The 18,088-nt window shown below is 45.8% G+C and overlaps 1 protein-coding gene across 3 annotated transcripts in view; it reads right to left on the bottom strand.

Annotated features, from left to right (window-relative positions):
• Positions 1–16,093, bottom strand: part of LOC119951726 (zinc finger protein 239-like) — a 46,888-nt gene extending 30,795 nt beyond the window's left edge. Inside the window, exons 1-2 of one of the 3 annotated variants that reach the window (XR_005457670.1) lie at positions 14,509–15,004; positions 11,285–12,751 (exon numbers count right to left, since the gene is read on the bottom strand). The gene's annotated coding sequence lies outside the window, so the exon portion shown is untranslated. Of the gene's footprint in view, positions 1–11,284; positions 12,752–14,508; positions 15,005–15,953 lie in introns of those variants that run through there. The other 2 variants (XR_005457669.1, XM_038775022.1) reach the window with 2 other exon arrangements.
• Positions 16,094–18,088: the final 1,995 nt, after the last annotated feature.

The following is an 18,088-nucleotide window of genomic DNA, read 5'->3' as shown; positions in this document are numbered from 1 at the left end:
CCTGGGACTTTGGCGCCGTGAGGCAGTAATGCGAACCACTGTGTCACTGTGCTGCCTCAAAAAACCTTTCTTAAAGGGACACTCACATGACAATGAGATACAACTTCCCCTTCACAAAACCATGTTGCCTCTTTGCTAATACGTCCACTTATTTTCAAGTGGGAGTAAATCCTGCCTCGAAGAATCCTCTCCAATAATTTCACTACCACTGACATTAGGCTCACCGGCCTGTAATTACCTGGATTATCTTTGCTACCCTTTTTAAATCAAGGAACAACGTTTGTTATTCTCCAATCTTCTGGGGCCAACCCTCTAGCCAGTGAGGAGACAAAGATTTATCTCAAGGCCCCAGCAATTTCCTCCCTTGCTTCTCAATATTTTGGGGTAGATCACATCTGGCTGGGGTCTTGTCTACCATCATCTTTTTCAAGATCCCCAATACCTCCTCCTTTTTGATCTCAACATGACCCAAACTATCCACACACCCTTCCCCAGACTCATCATCCACCAAGTCCTTCTCTTTCGTGAACACTGATGCAAAGTACTCATTTAATACCTCGCCCATTTCCTCTGGCTCCACACATAGATATCCTGCCCTGTTCTTGAGTTGGCCAATCCTCTCCCTGGCTACCTTCTTGCTCTTTATACAAGTATAAAAAGCCGTGGGATTTTCTTAATCCTGCTGGCCAATGACGTTTAGTGACCCTTTTTAGCCATCCTGACCCCTTGGTTAAGTTTCTTTCTACTTTCCTTGTATTCACTCTTGCCTCTGTGTTCCCAGACTCCTAGCCTTGACAAATGCTTCCTTTTTCTTTTTGACTAAGCTCACAATATCTCTCGTTATCCAAGGTTCCCAAAACTTGCCATACATTATCCTTTATCCTTACAGGAACATGCCGGTCCTGAATTCCTACCAACTTACACTTGAAAGCCTCCCACATGCCAGATGTTGATTTGCCCTCAAATATCAGTCCTCAGTCGACGTCCTTCAGGTCTTGACTAATATTGTTGTAATTAGCCTTTCCCCAATTTAGCACCTTCAGTTGAGGACTACACTTATCTTAATCCATCAGTTCCTTAAAGCTTACTGAATTGCTTTTACCGAACTGCTCACCTACTGAAACATTGACCACCTGGCCGGGCTCATTCCACAATACCAGGATCAATAGGGCCCCTTCCCTAGTTGGACTATCTACATACTGTTTCAAGAAGCCCTCCTGGATGATCCTTACAAATTCTGCCCCATCCTCACCCCTAGTGAGTTCCAGACAATATAGGGGAAGTTAAAATCACCCATCACAACAACCCTGTTACTTTTACACCTTGCCAAACTCTGCCTACATATCTGTTCCTGCCTCCCGCTGGCTGTTGGGAGGCATATAGTAAACCCGCAATATTGCGACTACACCCTTCCTATTCCTGAGATCTACCCATATTGCCACGTTGTATGAGCCCACCGAGGTGTCCTGCAGTATAGCTATGAGGAGAGGTTGAATAAACTCGGTTTGTTCTCACTGGAAAATGAGGTTGAGGGATGACCTGATAGAGGTCTACAAAATTATGGGGGGGATAGTCAGAGACTTTTTCCCAGGGTAGAGGGGTCAATTACTAGGGGCCATAAGTTTAAGGTGTGAGGGCCAAGGTTTAGAGGAGATGTATGACGCAGGTTTTCTACACAGAGGGTAGTGGGTGCTTGGAACTCGCTGCCGGAGTAGGTGGTGGAAGCAGGGACGATAGTGACGTTTAAGGGGCATCTTGACAAATACATGAATAGGATGGGAATAGAGGGATAGAAGATTTTAGTTTGAACGGGCAGCATGGTCGGCGCAGGCTTGGAGGGCCGAAGGGCCTGTTCCTTTGCTGTACTTTTCTTTGTTCTTTGTTATAGCTGTGATATTCTCCTTAACCAGTAGTGTAACCCCACACCACTTTTACATCCCCCTCTATCCCGCCTGAAACATCTGTATCCTGGAACGTTAAGCTGCAATCCTGTCCTTCCCTTAACCATGTCTCTGTAATGGCAACAACATCATAATTCCAAGAACTGATCCAAATCCTGAATAAATCCTTCTCAGTGACAAAGAAATGGCTGAGGAACTAAATTTGTACTTTGCTTCTGTCTTCACACAGGAAGACATGGAAAATGTCTGAGCAACATAAGTTTCAGGGAGGAGCTGAAGGAAATTAGTATTAGTAAAGAAATGGTTTGAGGGAAATTAACGGGATTGATAAAATCTCCAGGGCCTGATAATCTTCATCCCAGAGTACTTAAGGAAGTGGTCCGAGAAATAGTAGATGCATTGGTGGTCATTTTCCAAAATTCTTTGGACTCTGGAATGATTCCGACAGGTTGCAGGGTAGCTCATATAACCCTGCAATTCAAAAAGGGAGGTAGAGAGAAAACCGGGATCTGTAGACCAGTGAACCCAACGTCGGTAGTAAGGAAGTTGCCAGAGTCCATTATCAAGAATTTCATAGCACAGGATTTAGAAAGCAGTGGTATAATCAGACAAAATCAGCATGGATTTACAAAAGAGAAATCATGCTTGACAAACCTACTAGAATTCTTTGAATATGTAACCAGTATTGCTGACCCAGGAGAACAGAGGATGTGGTTTATTTAAAAAAAAAAATTTTTTTTAAATTTAGATTAGCCAATTATTTTTTCCAATTTAAGGGGCAATTTAGCGTGGCCAATCCACCTACTCTGCACATTTTTGGGTTGTGGGGGCGAAACCCACGCAGACACGGGGAGAATGTGCAAACTCCACACAGACAGTGACCCAGAGCCGGGATCGAACCTGGGACCTCAGCGCCGTGAGGCGGTTGTGCTAACCACTAGGCCACCGTGCTGCCCGGATGTGGTTTATTTAGAGTTTCAGAAGGCTTTCGACAAGTTCTCACATCAAAGATGACTATGTGAGATTATTATATTTCTATCCATCTCAAGATACTACCCACATGGGATAGCGGGTAGTGCCTTGAGATGGATAGAAAGCTGGTTAGCAGACAGGACGCAAAAGATTGGAATAAATGCATCTTTTTCTGATTGGCAGGCAGTGACTAGTGGGGTACCGCAGGGATCTGTGCTAGGACCCCAACTGTTCACAAAATATATTAATGATTTGGATGAGGGATCTAAGTGTATTATCTCCAAATTTGTAGATGATGCAAAGTTGGGTGCGAGGGTGAGCTGTGAGGAGGACGCGGAGATGCTTTAGCGTTTTTTGGACAGGTTGAGTGGGCATATGCATGGCAGATATAGTATAACGTGCATAAATGTGAGGTTATCCATTTTGCTGGCAAAAATAGGAAGGCAGATTATTATTTGAATGGGTGTAAATTGAGAGATGTGGATATTCAGTGAGACCTTGGGTGTCCTCATGCATCAGTTGCTGAAAGTAAGTGTACAGGTACAGCAGGCAGTAAAGAAGGCAAATGGTATGTTGTCTTCATAGCGAGAGGATTTGAGTACAGGAATAGGGATGTTTTACTGCAAATGTATAGGGCATTGGTGAGGCCACACCTGGAGTATTGGTGTCCTTATCTGAGGAAGGATGTTGTTGCTATGGAGGGAGTGCAGCGAAGGTTTACCGAACTGATTCCTGGGATGGTAGGACTGTCATGTGAGGAGAGACTAAGCCGGTTAAGATTATATTAACTGCTGCAACATGGTGGCGCAGTGGATTAGCATTGCTGCCTCATGGCGCCGAGGTCCCAGGTTCGATCCAGGCTCTGGGTCACTGTCCGTGTGGAGTTTGCACATTCTCCCCGTGTTTGCGTGGGTTTCACCCCACAAGCCAAAGATGTGCAGAGTAGGTGGATTGGCCACACTAAATTTCCCCTTAATTGGAAAAAATAAATTGGGTACTCTAAATTTAAAAAAAAGATTATATTCATTGGAGTTTAGAAGAACAGGATTAGATGGAATAAATTCAGAATGTTCTCGATTGTGGATGAGGGGTTAACATTTTAGGACTGATGTGAGGAGAACTTTCTTCACCCAGAGATGGTGAATCTGTGGAATTCACTACCACAGAAAATAGTTGAGGCCAAAACATTTTGTAATTTCAAAAAGGCATTAGATGTAGCTCTTGGGGCTAAAGGGATCAAGGGATATGGGGGGGAAGGCGGGATAACAGTATTGAACTTGATGATCAGCCATAATCATAATGAATGGCAGAGCAGGCTCGATGGGGCGAATGGCCTCTTCCCGTGTAAAGCCTCAGGCAAGCATCCACTCGGAAGCGATGACTGTAGAAAAGTTTTGATTTATTCTCCTTACTATTACTATTTACATCTCCTACTCCCCGAAGGGTCTACCGCGCCCAGCCCACATCCGGGCGGGGGCATTTATGTCCCAGCCGTCCGAGGAAAAGAGGGCGTAACGCCTCTCCCCCTCATCTGGATAAATCGTACTCAGGTGAGGCCACAGGGACTCTGAGGGTTCAGAACCCTGGGACTCCTGTCGGGTTATAGCATCTTGCTTATATTTTCTATCTATGTTAGTTCCAGAGCCATGGGGTTTCATCTGTTTAAAGCCACAAACAGAAAGGTCCAATTTTCCCCTGGAGTTTGAAACAAATCAGTTTTCAAAATGGTACAAAGTTTCAGCTAATAAGGGAGATCGGGGCTCAGCCCTGTAGTGATCTCTGTGTATGTAAATACATGATTAGTTAATGTGCAGTCAGTACAGTCAGATGATCACTAGATGGCAACACTAATAGGGACTATATAAGCAAGCTCAAGCAGTTTTCGCACTCTTCTCTTTGTGTGTGTTGGGGCTAGAGGATAGAATTGTGGCCAGCTCAGAGTGTAATGTATTATATTCATTGTTAATTTAATTCAATCTTAGTTAATTCCAGTACTAGTCAAAGTATTAAAGTAAAGAACTCACAAGTATATTATTGTTACTCAATAAATAATGCCATCAACTGGAAGACTTTGACTGTTTATCATCAAGTTAAGTATAACTCGGCAATACAAATGAGTCGCATATATATTCCACCCCTGTAATATAACAAGCCCCGCCCCTTATTCATTCTGATTGTTTGGAGGACCAATTGGGCCTCAACCCACACACTTCTTATTGGTCCAGAGTTGCTGTCAATAACTCCCCAGGCATTGTGAGCTGTTAGTTCAGAGGTCACTGTGGCATTATTGTTTCCTGTCAGCATGGTGTGTGACTTGAAGGAGAACTCGCTGTTACCATAAATCTGCTTCCCTTGTCCTTCTGGGTGGCAGAGGTCACGATGAGTAAAACAATCTATCATCTTCACCCTCGATTCTTTTGCCAATTACTTTCAAGCTGTTTTTCAGGTAATAATAATAATAATCTTGATCGTCACAATTCGGCATACATTAACACTGCAATGAAGTTACTGTGAAAATCCCCTAGTCGCCATATTCCGACACCTGTCCGGGTCACAGAGGGAGAATTCAGAACGTCCAATTCACCTAACAGCACGTCTTTCGGGACTTCTGGGAGGAAACCAGAGCACCCGGAGGAAACTCACGCAGACATGGGGAGAACGTGCAGACTCCACATAGACAGTGACCCAAGCCAAAAATCGAACCTGGGACCCTGGAGCTGTGAAGCAAAAGTGCTAGCCACTGTGCTACGTGCCATTGCTAATCATTAGGCCAATGGGAATAATTTCTTCCAATGGAGATGAGAACTCTTCAAAAGACGTAACCACCTCTATCAGATCTCTATTTAATCCCATTTTCTGCAGTCTCTCCACAAAACTGAAACTTCTCATCCCTGAGATTATTCCACTAATTCCTTCCTGGACCCTTGCCAACTCCTTGGCATCTTTCCTAAAGTTTGGCATTCAGAATTGAACATATTTCAGTTTAGGATTCATCTGCGATTTGTGCAGGTTAGGTGGATTGGCCATGATCAATTGCCCCTTAGTGTCCAAAAGGTTAGGTGGGGTTACTGGGTTAAGGGGATAGGTTGGGGGCCTGACCCTAGGTAGGGTACCATTCCAAAGGGTACAGGTGTACCAAATGGCCTCCTTCTGCACTTCAGTGATTCTGTGCCTTGTTTTTGTGCTCCATGTATCCAGTATAAACAGAGGCTGGTTTAGCTCAGTTAGCTGGACAGCTGGTTCGTGAGTGAGGTCAACAGTATGGGTTCAATTCCTATAGCGGCTGAGGTTATTCATGAAGGCCCCGCCTTCTCTACCTTGCCCCTCGCCTGAGGTGTGGTGATCCTCAGGTTAAATCACCACCAGTCAGCTCTCTCTGCTAAAGGGGGAAGCAGCCTGTGGTCATCTGGGATTAAGGTGACTTTACGAGTAAACAAAGGATCTCATTAGATTTTTTAAAACAATTGGATCAGCTTGTCCTGATCCAGCACTCTGAGATATGTATATATCCAGTCTCAGATCAATCTGTTTAAAACTGCACCATTCAGTTGATACTTCCTCTCCTCATTCTTCCTTCCAAAATCGATCACTGACCATGAACCACTTTGGGATGTTCTGAGGGTGTGAAAGGTTCGAAATGAACACACGAACTTTCTTCCTGTTTTACAGCTGATTTAAGAATCACTGAAAAAGACAGTGCAGAAAAGACCCTTCGGCCCATTGGATCTGCACCGCCGCATGAAAGACACCTGTTCTGCCAATCCTAATCCCATAGCCTCGAATGTTAAGACATGCTAAGTGCTCATCCAGATACTTTTGATAAGGTGCGAGGCAACCTGCCTCTACTACCCTCCCAGGCATTGCATTCCAGACTGTTACTACCCTCTGGGTAAAAAGGTTTTTTTCTTAAATCCCCCTGAAGTTCCCACCCCTCACCTTGAACTTGTGTCCACTCGTAACCAACTCTTCAACTAAGGAGAACAGCTGTTCCCTATCCACGCCCCTCATAATCTTGCACACCTTGATCAGGTCACCTCTCAGTCAGGGCAGCACTGCTGCCTCACAGCACCGAGGTCTCAGGTTCGATCCCGGCTCTGGGTCACTGTCCCTGTGGAGTTTGCACATTCGCCCCGTGTCTGCGTGGGTTTCGCCCCCACAACCCAGGGTAGGTGGATTGGCTACGCTAAATTGAAAAAAATGAATTGGGTACTCTAAATTTATTTTTTAAAAGGTCACCCCTCAGTCTTCTCTGCTCCAGCGAAAACAACCCAAGCCTATCCAACCTCACTTCATAACTGCAATGTTCCATCCCAGGCAACATCCTGGTGAAACACCTCTGCACCCCGTCCAGTGCATTCACATCCTCTCTATAATGTGGCGAGCAGAATTGCACACAGTACTCCAGGTGTGGCCTCACCAAAGTTCCATATAACTCCTTGCTTTTGTAATCTATGCCTCGATTGATAAAGGCAAGTGTAGCCTATGCCTTTTTCACCACCTATTAACCTAGTCTCCCGCCTTCAGAGATCTATGGACAAACACGCCACGGTCCCTTTGTTCCTGAGGACTTCCCAGTGTGGTGCCACTCATTGAATATCTCCTTGTTGAATTGCTCCTTCCAAAGTGTAACACCTCACACTTTTCAGGGTTAAATTTCATCTGCCACTCTTCTGCCCATTTGGCCATACGGTCTATATCTTCCTGCAACCAAAGACTCTCAGCCTCACTATTAACCACTCGGCCAATCTTTGTGTCATCCACAAACTTACTGATCCTACCGCCCACATAGTCATCAAAGTCATTTGAATGAATGACGAATAATAGGAGACCCAGCACAGATTCCTGTGGTACGCCACTGGACGCTGGCTTCCAGTTCTAAAGAAGCCATCTGACATCACTCTGTTTCCTGCAGCTCAGCCAGCTTTGATTCCAGTTTCTCTGTATCCTAAGTGCATTTGCTTCTTTGTAAGTCTCCCATGTGGGACCTTGTCAAATGCTTTGTTGAAATCCATGTAAACAACATCAGCTGCACCACCCTCATCTACACTTAGTCACATGGTCAAAAAATTGAATCAAATCAAATTTGTTAGGCATGACCTCCCTCTGACAAAGCCATGCTGACTTTTCCAGATCAAAGCTTGCCTCTCCAAGTGGAGGTAGAATCTCTCCTTCACATCTTTCTCCATTAGTTTCGCCAACACTGACGTGAGACTCACTGGCCTGTTGTTCCCTGGCTTGTCCCAACAGCCTTTCTAAAATAGTGGGACCACATTCATGGTTCTCCAGTCCACTGGCACTTTTACCCATGAGCAAAGAATTAAAATTTGGATCAGGGATCCTGCGCTCTCCTCCTTCGTCTCCCACAGCAACCTGGGACACAATTCGTCTGGACCTGGAGATTTCTCCACCTTGTCCCTTCCTATGGCAACTTGCTCAGTAACTTCACAGTCCATCTCCCAGAGTTCCATAACTACCTCCTCATTCTCTTGGGTGAAGACAGATGTGAAATATTCATTTAACACCCTACCAATGTCCTCTGGCCCCACCCACAGATTCCCCCCTTGGTCCCTAATGGGCTTTACTTTTTCCCTAGTTATTCTCTCCCATTGATATAGGGGCTGGTTTAGCACAGGGCTAAATAGCTGGCTTTTAAAGCAGACCAAGGCAGGCCAGCAGCACGGTTCAATTCCCGTTCCAGCCTCCCCGAACAGGTGCCGGAATGTTGCAACTAGGGGCTTTTCACAGTAATTTCATTTGAAGCCTATTTGTGACAATACACAATTTTCATTTCATATACTTACAGAATATCTTGGGATTTTCACTCCTTTTACCAGCTAGAGATTTCTCATCTCCCATCTTTTCTCTCCTAATTGCTTTCTTAAGCTCCATCCTGCACTTTCTGTACTCCATTAATGCCTCTGTTGATTTGCTCACCTTGTACTTATTAAAAGCCTCTATTTTCCTTCTCATTGTATCCTGAATATCTCTGGTTATCCATGGTTCTCTGGGCTTGTTACTCCTTCCTATTAGCTTAGAGGGAACATGTTGAGCCTGTACTCTCCCCGTTTCCTCTTTGAACACCCCCCCCCCCCCCCACTGCTCTTCTGTAGATCTCCCCACCAGTAACTTGTTCCAATCTACCGTGGCCAGATCTTGCCTTATTTTACTAAAGTCTGCTCCCACCCAATCCAAGACCATTTTCTGCAATTTGACTCTTTCCTTGTCCATAACAAACTTAAATTGCACCATGTTGTGATCGCTATCACTAAAATGCTCCCCAACCATCACATCAACTACCTGTCTGGCTTCATTCCCCAGAATTAAGTCCAGCACTGCACCATCTCTTGTTGCACCCTCCACAAGTCGTAGATTTTGCTCCAAAGATTAAATTGGGATTGGTATTCAAAGTTTACTATTTTACTGTGGAAACAACTTCAGCTGGGAGTCTGAATGAAGAGGAAAGATCCCAGACTTCAAGATACCCTGCAGGCCCGACAGCTCAATCAGCTCCCTTCTCAGCTCAGGAGAGTTCACAGGGAAGTTCTCCTGGTGCAGTGGAATTAGCAAGTCTAAAGATAACACAGGAATGAAAGGGGGAATCAAGCGGTTTAGTGGGAATAGAGTCTCAAATGTGTCTCATGAATGGTTGCCACAGTAGTACAGTGGTTAGCACTGTTGCTTCACAGCGCCAGGATCCCTGTTTAATTCCCGCTTGGGTCACTGTCTGTGGAGTCTGCACGTTCTCCCAGTGTCTGCGTGGGTTTCCACTGGGTGCCTCGCACAAGTCCCGAAAGATGTGCTGTTAGGTGAATTGGACATTCTGAATTCTCTCTCTGTGTTTCCGAACAGGTGCCGGAGTGTGGAAATCACTATTCACAGTGATTTCATTGCGGTGTTAATGTAAACCTACTTGTGCCAATAATAAAGATTATAAACAAGATGTGCTCCGAGAGGGAAGGAGATAGAGAAACTGGAGAAATACATCTGTTAAGGCCAGGCAAGAGGGAAATTTGGAGACAGTTTGATCAGATTGTCTCAATCTTAGTGACAGAGAAGCTCCATGAGCTCCTCACACTTGTTGGAGGGGAGGATGGAGGAGACAGGTGAGAGCGGGAGCCCTTCAAATGGAACAAACCTGTGTTTGAGATATTAAAAAGATTCAACACACACTGTTTAACACAATATTAATTTATTTCACTTTTATCGAGACGGTTAACACCTATACCTGGGGTGTACCTCCATAACATCAGCAGAAAAGACCCCAGTTAACATTATTGCTCCCTGGATGTGACTAACAACAAAGTCGAATCACTGTAGTTTCTTGTGAACTTGCTGGTGTTTCAGTATGTGGGATGTCTGAGTGAATCTCTTCCTACACTCCGAGCAGATGAATGGTCTCTCCCCAGTGTGAACTCCCTGGTGTCTTAGCAGTGTGGATGACTGAGTGAATTCTTTTCCACACTGGGAGCAGGTGGATGTTCTTTCCCTGAGTGTGAATGCGCTGGTGTGCAGAAAGTTGAGACGATTGCCTGAAGCCAGCCCCACAGTGAGAGCACCTGAACGGTCTCTCGTCAGTGTGAGCACGTTGATGAAGCATCAGTTCACTGGTACTTTTAAAGCACTTCCCACAGGCCAGGCATTTAAAATGTCTCTCTTCAGTGTGTACACGTTGGTGGGATTTCAGTTCCCAGGAACTTTTATAGCACTTCCCACACTCTGGGCATTTAAAAGGCCTCTCGTCAGTGTGAACCCGCTGGTTTTGGAGGAGTTGTGATGACTGAGTGAATTGTTTCCCGCAGACAGAGCAGGTGAACGGTCTCTCCCCAGTGTGAAATCGTAGATGTTTCAACAGGTTATTTGACTTAGCGAATCCATTCCCGCACACAAGAGCAGGTGAACAGCCTCTCCCCGTGTGACTGCGTCGATGTGTTTACAGTTCAGATGGGTAACTGAATCCCTTCCCACAGTCCTCACAGTTCCATGATTTTTCGTGGGTGATTGCGCTTGAGCCTCGACAGGTCAGATGATCGGCTGAAGCCTCGTCCACACACAGAACACGTGTGCGGTTTGTCCCAACTGTGAATGGTGCTTTTTTCTTCCATGTTCAAATTCTGATGATATTCAGGTTACAATAAATTGGGCGACTATATTTGGTTTGAGTTTCCCGACTGCAAATCCTCCTTCTTTGTTTTAAATATAAATTTAGAGTACCCAATTCATTTTTTCCAATTAAAGGGCAATTTAGCATGGCCAATCCACCTACCCTGCACATCTTTGGGTTGTGGGGGCGAAACCGACGCAAAGACGGGGAGAATGTTCAAATTCCACCCGGACAGTGACCCAGAGCCGGGATCGAACCTGGGACCTCGGCACCGTGAGGTAGCTGTGCCAACCACTGCCCCATCGTGCTGCCCTGAAACCCTCCCCTTCTAATACCCTGTGAAATTGATTTAAAACAGAAAATAGGGAGTGAGAGAGAACCAACAAAAAGACAAAGGCAGGTTGTGAAATTGAGCTGAATGAATCTGATCATTTGTGGCGCCAGAATGAGGAAAGAGTGACCATGCTGGATTGTCATAAAAACCCAACTGGTTGATTAATGTTCTTCAGGGAGAGGAACCTGTCACCAGCTCTAGACTGTCACAAGAGTCTGGTCTTCATCTATTTTTTTTACATGCCCTCATTTATCTTTTGATTTATTCTCCGTCCAACAGTATAGCACCTGTCAGGGCGCCCATAGACTACTCCCATTAGTGTCTTCGGCACATAATTAACCTCATTCTGTGCCGTTACTTCATTTATTTTGTGGTAAATACTATGCGCACACTCGTTCGTGTTTCCGTCGGCTGGTTGAATCCGCAAAAGCTTTTCTACACACCGTGCAGGTGAACGGTCTCTCCAAGGTGTTAAGCCGCCGCTGGTGTGTCAATAGGGCAGATGAATAACTGAATGCCTTACCACACTCGGAACATTTGAACGGCCTCTCCCCAGTGTGAACCCGCTGGTGTCTCTGCAGCGCGGATGGATCCGCAAATCCCTTTTACATAGAGCAGGTGAATGGCTTCTCCCCGGTGTGAATCCGCTGGTGTTTTTGCAGCGTTGATGTAGTCGCAAATCCCTTTTTACACAGAGCAGGTGAATGGCCTCTCCCCAGTGTGAACCCGCTGGTGTCTCCGCAGCATGGATGAATCCGCAAATCCCTTTTTACACACAGTACAGGTGAACGGTCTCTCTCCAGTATGAATCCGCTGGTGTCAACAGGGTACATAACTGAGTGAACCTTCCCCACACTCAGAACATTTGAATTGCCTCTCCCCAGTGTGAATCCGCTGGTGTTTTTGCAGCATGGATGTAGCTGCAAATCCCTTTTTACACACAGTGCAGGTGAACTACCTCTTTCCAGTGTGAATCCGCTGGTGTCTCCGTAGGGTGGATGAATCCGTAAATCCCTTTTTACACACAGTGCAGGTGAACTACCTCTTTCCAGTGTGAATCCGCTGGTGTCTCCGTAGGGTGGATGAATCCGTAAATCCCTTTTTACACACAGAGCAAGTGAATGGCCTCTCCCCTTTTTGACTGCGCTGATCAATTCCTAGTTGGGATGGGTAACTGAGTCCCTTCCCAGAGTCTCCACATCATCGCAGTTTCTTCCCAGTGTGACTGCACTTGTGCTTTGACAGGTCAGATGACTGTCTGAATCCTCGTCCACACACGTGTGCTGTTTCGCTCCACTGTGAACGGTGCTTTTTCCTTTCATTTTCAAAATCTGATGATATTCAGATTGCAATAAATTGGGCGATTCTCAGATCCTGATGTGAATATTTGGTTTCAGTTTCCCGACTGCAAAACCTTCCCTTCTAATATTCTGTGAAACTGATCTGAAACAGAAAAAAGTGAGAGAACCCACAAAAACACGAAGGCAGGTTGTGATATTGAGCTGAATGAATCTGGTCATTTGTGGGGTCGGCACTGGGAAAAAGTGATCATGGAAACTACTGGATTGTCATAAAAGATTGTCATGGCTCACTGATGTCCTTCAGGGAAGGGAGCCTGTCAAATGGTCGGGGCAGATTGAATATTTCAACTTTGGAACTTTGACAGAAGGGTAGCAGGTGTATGTGAACAGCATCACCTCCAAGATCCCCTCCAGTCGTGTCTGCGCAGGTTTTGCCCCCAAAATCCAACAATGTGCAGGGTAGGTGGATTGGCCACGTTAAATTGCCTCTTAATTGGAAAAATTGGGTATTCTTAAATTTATAAAAATGAAAAAAAAAGTTCCTCTCCATCACACTCCGTCCTGACTTGTCTGCTGGATGAACAGAAAATTCCTCCATTTCAATATTGGGAAGACCAAAGGCATTGTCTTCAGTCCCCACTCACTAAACATCAATACCATTCATCTCTCTTACAACTTTAATGCTGAACCAGACTGTTCACAATCCTGTCATATTTCAGCCCAAGCTGAGCTTTCTTTTATTCATTTATGGGATGTGGATTTCGCTGGCTGGGGGCAGCATTTATTGCCCATCCCTAATTGCCCTTGGGAAGTTTGAACCACTGCAATCCCTGCAGCTTTTAACTGCAGATCACTAAGACCGCCTGATGTGGAGAATCAACGGTTAACACGATTATTATGAGCTATAATGGGAGTTTGATTTTTGAAAGCTGCCTCTCTCGCTCTACTTTGCCACTAAAACCCTTGGCCTATAACATCTACATGTTATTTTTCTTTTGGTGTATTGAGATGACGGTAGCTGATAAGCTGGAGATGGTTTTGCGTTTTTTGAGATTTTGTATTGTCCCATTAGCCTGGTGGTGTGTGAGGCTGTGAAAGGACATGTTCACCAGGAACACATGGAAAGCACAAACAGACAAAGTTCACTCAAGCATGTGGCCAGCTGAAGCTGTGCTGTGTGTAAATGTACATCACAAAAGCTTGGGTCTGCTGACATAGTGCCCTGCATGCCTCATTTTGGCCTGAACTACTTTGTGGTAGGCTCACTACTCTCTGGGTGAAGAAATTTCTCCTCAACGTAGCCCTAAATGATCTACCCCGTAACCTCAGACTGCGACTCCTGGTTCTGGACTCCCCCACCGTAAGAAATGCCCTTCCTGCATCTACCCTGTCTAAAATTCTAACGAGACTATGGGTTTCTGTGAGATTCCCCTCCCCCATATTTGTCCAAGCTCCAGTGATTAGAATCCTAACCGACTCAACATCCTCATACACCGCTCCGACCATCCCAGGAATCAGTCTGGTAAACATTCGCTACACTCTCCCCACAGCAAGATCATCCTTCTTCAGATAAGGAGATCCTGTATAACTGCACACAATATTCCAGATGGGGTCTCACCAAGACCTTGTATAACTGCAGCAAGACATCCCGCCTCCTGTACTCAAATCCTCTCACTATGAAGGCCAACATATCGGTTACCTTCTTCATCGTCTGCTGCATCTGCATGCTTACCTTCAGCAATTTGTGCACAAGGACACCCAGGTCAAGTTGCACATTCCCCACTCTCAATCTATAGCTATACAGATAATAATCTGCTTTCCAGTTTTTGCTCCCAAGTATATAACCTCATATGTGTTCATGTTATAAAGCATCTGCCATGCATTTTCTCACTCACTCACCTGATCCAAAATCGCACTGAAGCATGTCTGCATCCTCCTCAGAGCTCAACGGCCCACCCACCTTTGTGTCATTTGCAAATTTAGAGATATTACATTTAGTTCCCTCATCAAAATCACTGTGAACTGCCGGAGTCTTAGTACTGATCCCTGCGGTACCCCACTTGTCACTGCCTGCCATTTGGAAAAATACCCGTTTATTTCCACTCTTTGTTTCCTATCTACTAACCAGTTTTCTATCAATCTCAATACACTCCCCCCAATCACATGAACATTAGTTTACACGCTAATATCTTATGTGGGACATTGTTGAAAGCCTTCTAAAAGTCCAAATAAGCCACATGCACTGGCTCCTCTCATCAACTCTCCTAGTTCCAGGGTGGCACATGGGCACAGTGGTTAGCACTGGGACTACAGCGCGGAGGACCCGGGTTCGAATCCCGGCCCTGGGTCACTGTCCGTGTGGAGTTTGCACGTTCTCCCAGTGTCTGCGTGGGTTTCATCCCCACAACCCAAAGATGTGCAGGCTAGGTGGATTGGCTACACTAAAGTTGCCCCTTAATTGGAAAAAAAAATAATTGAATACTCTAAATTTATTTTTAAAACACTCTACTAGTTACATGTTCTAAGAATTCTTAAGATTTGTCAAGCATGTTTTCCCTTTTCCAAATCCATGCTGACTCTGTCCGATCGTGCCACTGTTTTCCAAGTGCTCTGCTATCAAATCTTCTATTATTGACTCAGAATTTCCCCCACTATGCCCTCGGGTGGACCTGCCCATAATTCCCTGTTTTCTTTCGACCGCCCTTTTTAAAATGGTCGGATTACATTAGCTGCCCTCCAATCTGTACAGCAAGAGGTCTCACAACAGCAGGTTGAAGTCCAACAGGTTTGTTGTGAATCACGAGCTTTCGGAGCGCAGCTCATTCATCAGGTGAATGTTGAAGAGCTGCACTCCGAAAGCTAGTGATTCCAAACAAACCTGTTGGACTTTAACCTGGTGTTGTAAGACTTCTTACTGAGCCCAGCCCTGTCCAACGCCGGCATCTCCACATCATGGCCCCAATCTGTAGGAAGTGTTAAGCATCTATATAATGGAGTTTGAGAGGAGACAAACATTCCTCTTGGTTCCAGTTTGCTGTTCTTCCCCTTTCTAATCCTCCCCTCCCTTCCCCCCTCCGTGTAAAGGAGTTTCCAGAATCCATCACTCATTCCTTCTGCCTGCTGAGGGGAGAGGGGTCACCGCGCATGCGCTCTGCTGCACATTGACCCTCTCAAGATGGCGGCCGTTAACTCGGGTCGGACTCCAAGGAGAGGGCCGCAGACACCACTCCCTCACTTAGTGCATCCCCGGGAGCGGGAACCTCGCATTCCCTGTTTCAGCCCCACCACTAGGTGTTTAAGAAGCCTTGCTTCCAAGTCCGCCGCCGACATTCCTCCCCACTCACCGACTCCGTTTGCTCGCCTGCGGTCGACACCTTTCAGCGCCTTCCGAGAGCTCCAGGGACATCCGGACTGCGCATGCTCCCGTCAGAACCGGCACTGCGCATGTTCCAGTCACTGCCCATGTTCCAGTCACTGCCCAGTATTGCGCCTGCGCGGGACGCTCGTTTGGTCACTCAGGAGACAGTACATTCTCCACCCCCTCCCCCATTGAATGAATAAAGACAAAAACACAGGGACAGGCCCTTCGGCCCTCCAAGCCTGTACAGGCCATGATACCATCCTTGGCCAAAACCCTCAGTACTTCCTCGTGCCATATCCCTCTATTCCAGTGTCCTGCAAACTTTTTTTCCGGGGACCCATTTTTACCAACTGGCCAACCTTCAGGACCCAACCCGGCCGACCTGAGCGACCCACCATTTTCTCTTACCTTGTTTGCTGCTGACAAAAATGGAGGAAATGTGGTTTGGGTCCCTTTGGCCCTCGAACACGCTCCTCCAATGGAACCTGTTGGATGAAAGTGAAGCCTTCCCGTGTGAAGTATGGAGTCTCCATCTGTCCAAAGTTGTGCATTTTTTTCCTGTAAAATTTCATCAAATAAACCCCCATAACTTGTAAAAAAAAAAATTAATAAAATAAATGAAAAAAATAATAATTAAATGAATAAAATAAATGAATAACCCCCCCCAAACTTGTAAAAAAAAAATGAATAAAACAAATTAATATAGCCCCCCGAACTTGTAAAATAAAAAGCTGCAACCATTAAAAAAAATAGCGGCAGCACTGCGCATGTGGCCAAATTTTTTTTATATGTTCGTGGCCATTATAAAGGCCGCTTGCAGCCGGCGTTATTAAAAGCCAGTGCTACCACTGCGCCACCGTGCTGCCCTTATCAGTCCATACTTAGTGATGTGTGTGTTAATGTTTTCCTAGATTTGTGTCTCTACAAGGATCTCCATCACCATCTCCACCGTGGTTAGCACTGCTGCCTCACGGCACCGAGGACCCGGGCTTGATCCCGGCTCTGGGTCACTGTCCGTGTGGAGTTTGCACATTCTCCCCGTGTCTGCGTGGGTTTCACCCCTGCAACTCAAAGATGTGCAGGGTAAGTGGATTGGCCACGCTAAATTGACCCTTAATTGGAAAAATAAAAATAATTAGGTATTCTAAATTTATTTTTCAAATACTGTTATCTTCTTTCTGAATGTAATTGTTTTTAGTTAGATTTTAATTTCCTGGATATTGTAAGGAACTCCTCAGAAATTATTCCCCCTCCAAAGGGAACAGGAGTTGGATTTGTGGGATGTTTAGTGCAGGTTACTGAAATTAATAATAATAATTATAGTAATAGTTCGCTTATTGACACAAGTAGGCTTCAATGAAGTTACTGTAAAAAGCCCCTAGTCGCTGCATTCCGGCATCGACTTCCAGTGGCGGCCATGGAGTGAATGGTCGCATAGGGTGGCTCCTGCCTCCAGACTGGGTCTTTGACATTTTTTGCCCCTTTTTACGGGGGTGGTGCAGATGGAAAACTGATGATATTGAGGAAACCGGTTTTCATCTCAGATGGGTGATGCTGAAGAGTTACCAGACAAGGAGTGAGCAAGGGGCATTCTTTGGACCTGGAGGAGGGGAAAAGATGAAGGAAAGACCTGTGGCATGGTTGCCCGCAAAGTGTCGACGGAGAAATTGGTCGAGTTCCATTTGGCCCAACCTAAGAAACAAAAGCTGGCGGTCATGGAGGACTTGGCAAGAGTGGCAGAACCAATTCGGGCTGCCTTGGAGAGGGTGGAACATAGAACATAGAACGATACAGCACAGAACAGGCCCTTCGGCCCTCGATGTTGTGCCGAGCCATGATCACCCTATTCAAACCCACGTATCCACCCTATACCCGTAACCCAACAACCCCCCCCTTAACCTTACTTTTTAGGACACTACGGACAATTTAGCATGGCCAATCCACCTAACCCGCACATCTTTGGACTGTGGGAGGAAACCGGAGCACCCGGAGGAAACCCACGCACACACGGGGAGGACGTGCAGACTCCGCACAGACAGTGACCCAGCCGGGAACCGAACCTGGGACCCTGGAGCTGTGAAGCATTTATGCTAACCACCATGCTACCGTGCTGCCCCG

Source organism: Scyliorhinus canicula, chromosome 17 (genome assembly GCF_902713615.1).
Source record: "Scyliorhinus canicula chromosome 17, sScyCan1.1, whole genome shotgun sequence".
In the NCBI taxonomy this organism is placed as follows: Eukaryota; Metazoa; Chordata; class Chondrichthyes; order Carcharhiniformes; family Scyliorhinidae; genus Scyliorhinus; species Scyliorhinus canicula.
Note: the sequence above shows the minus strand (reverse complement) of the source record. Positions and strands in the feature narration are given on the sequence as shown.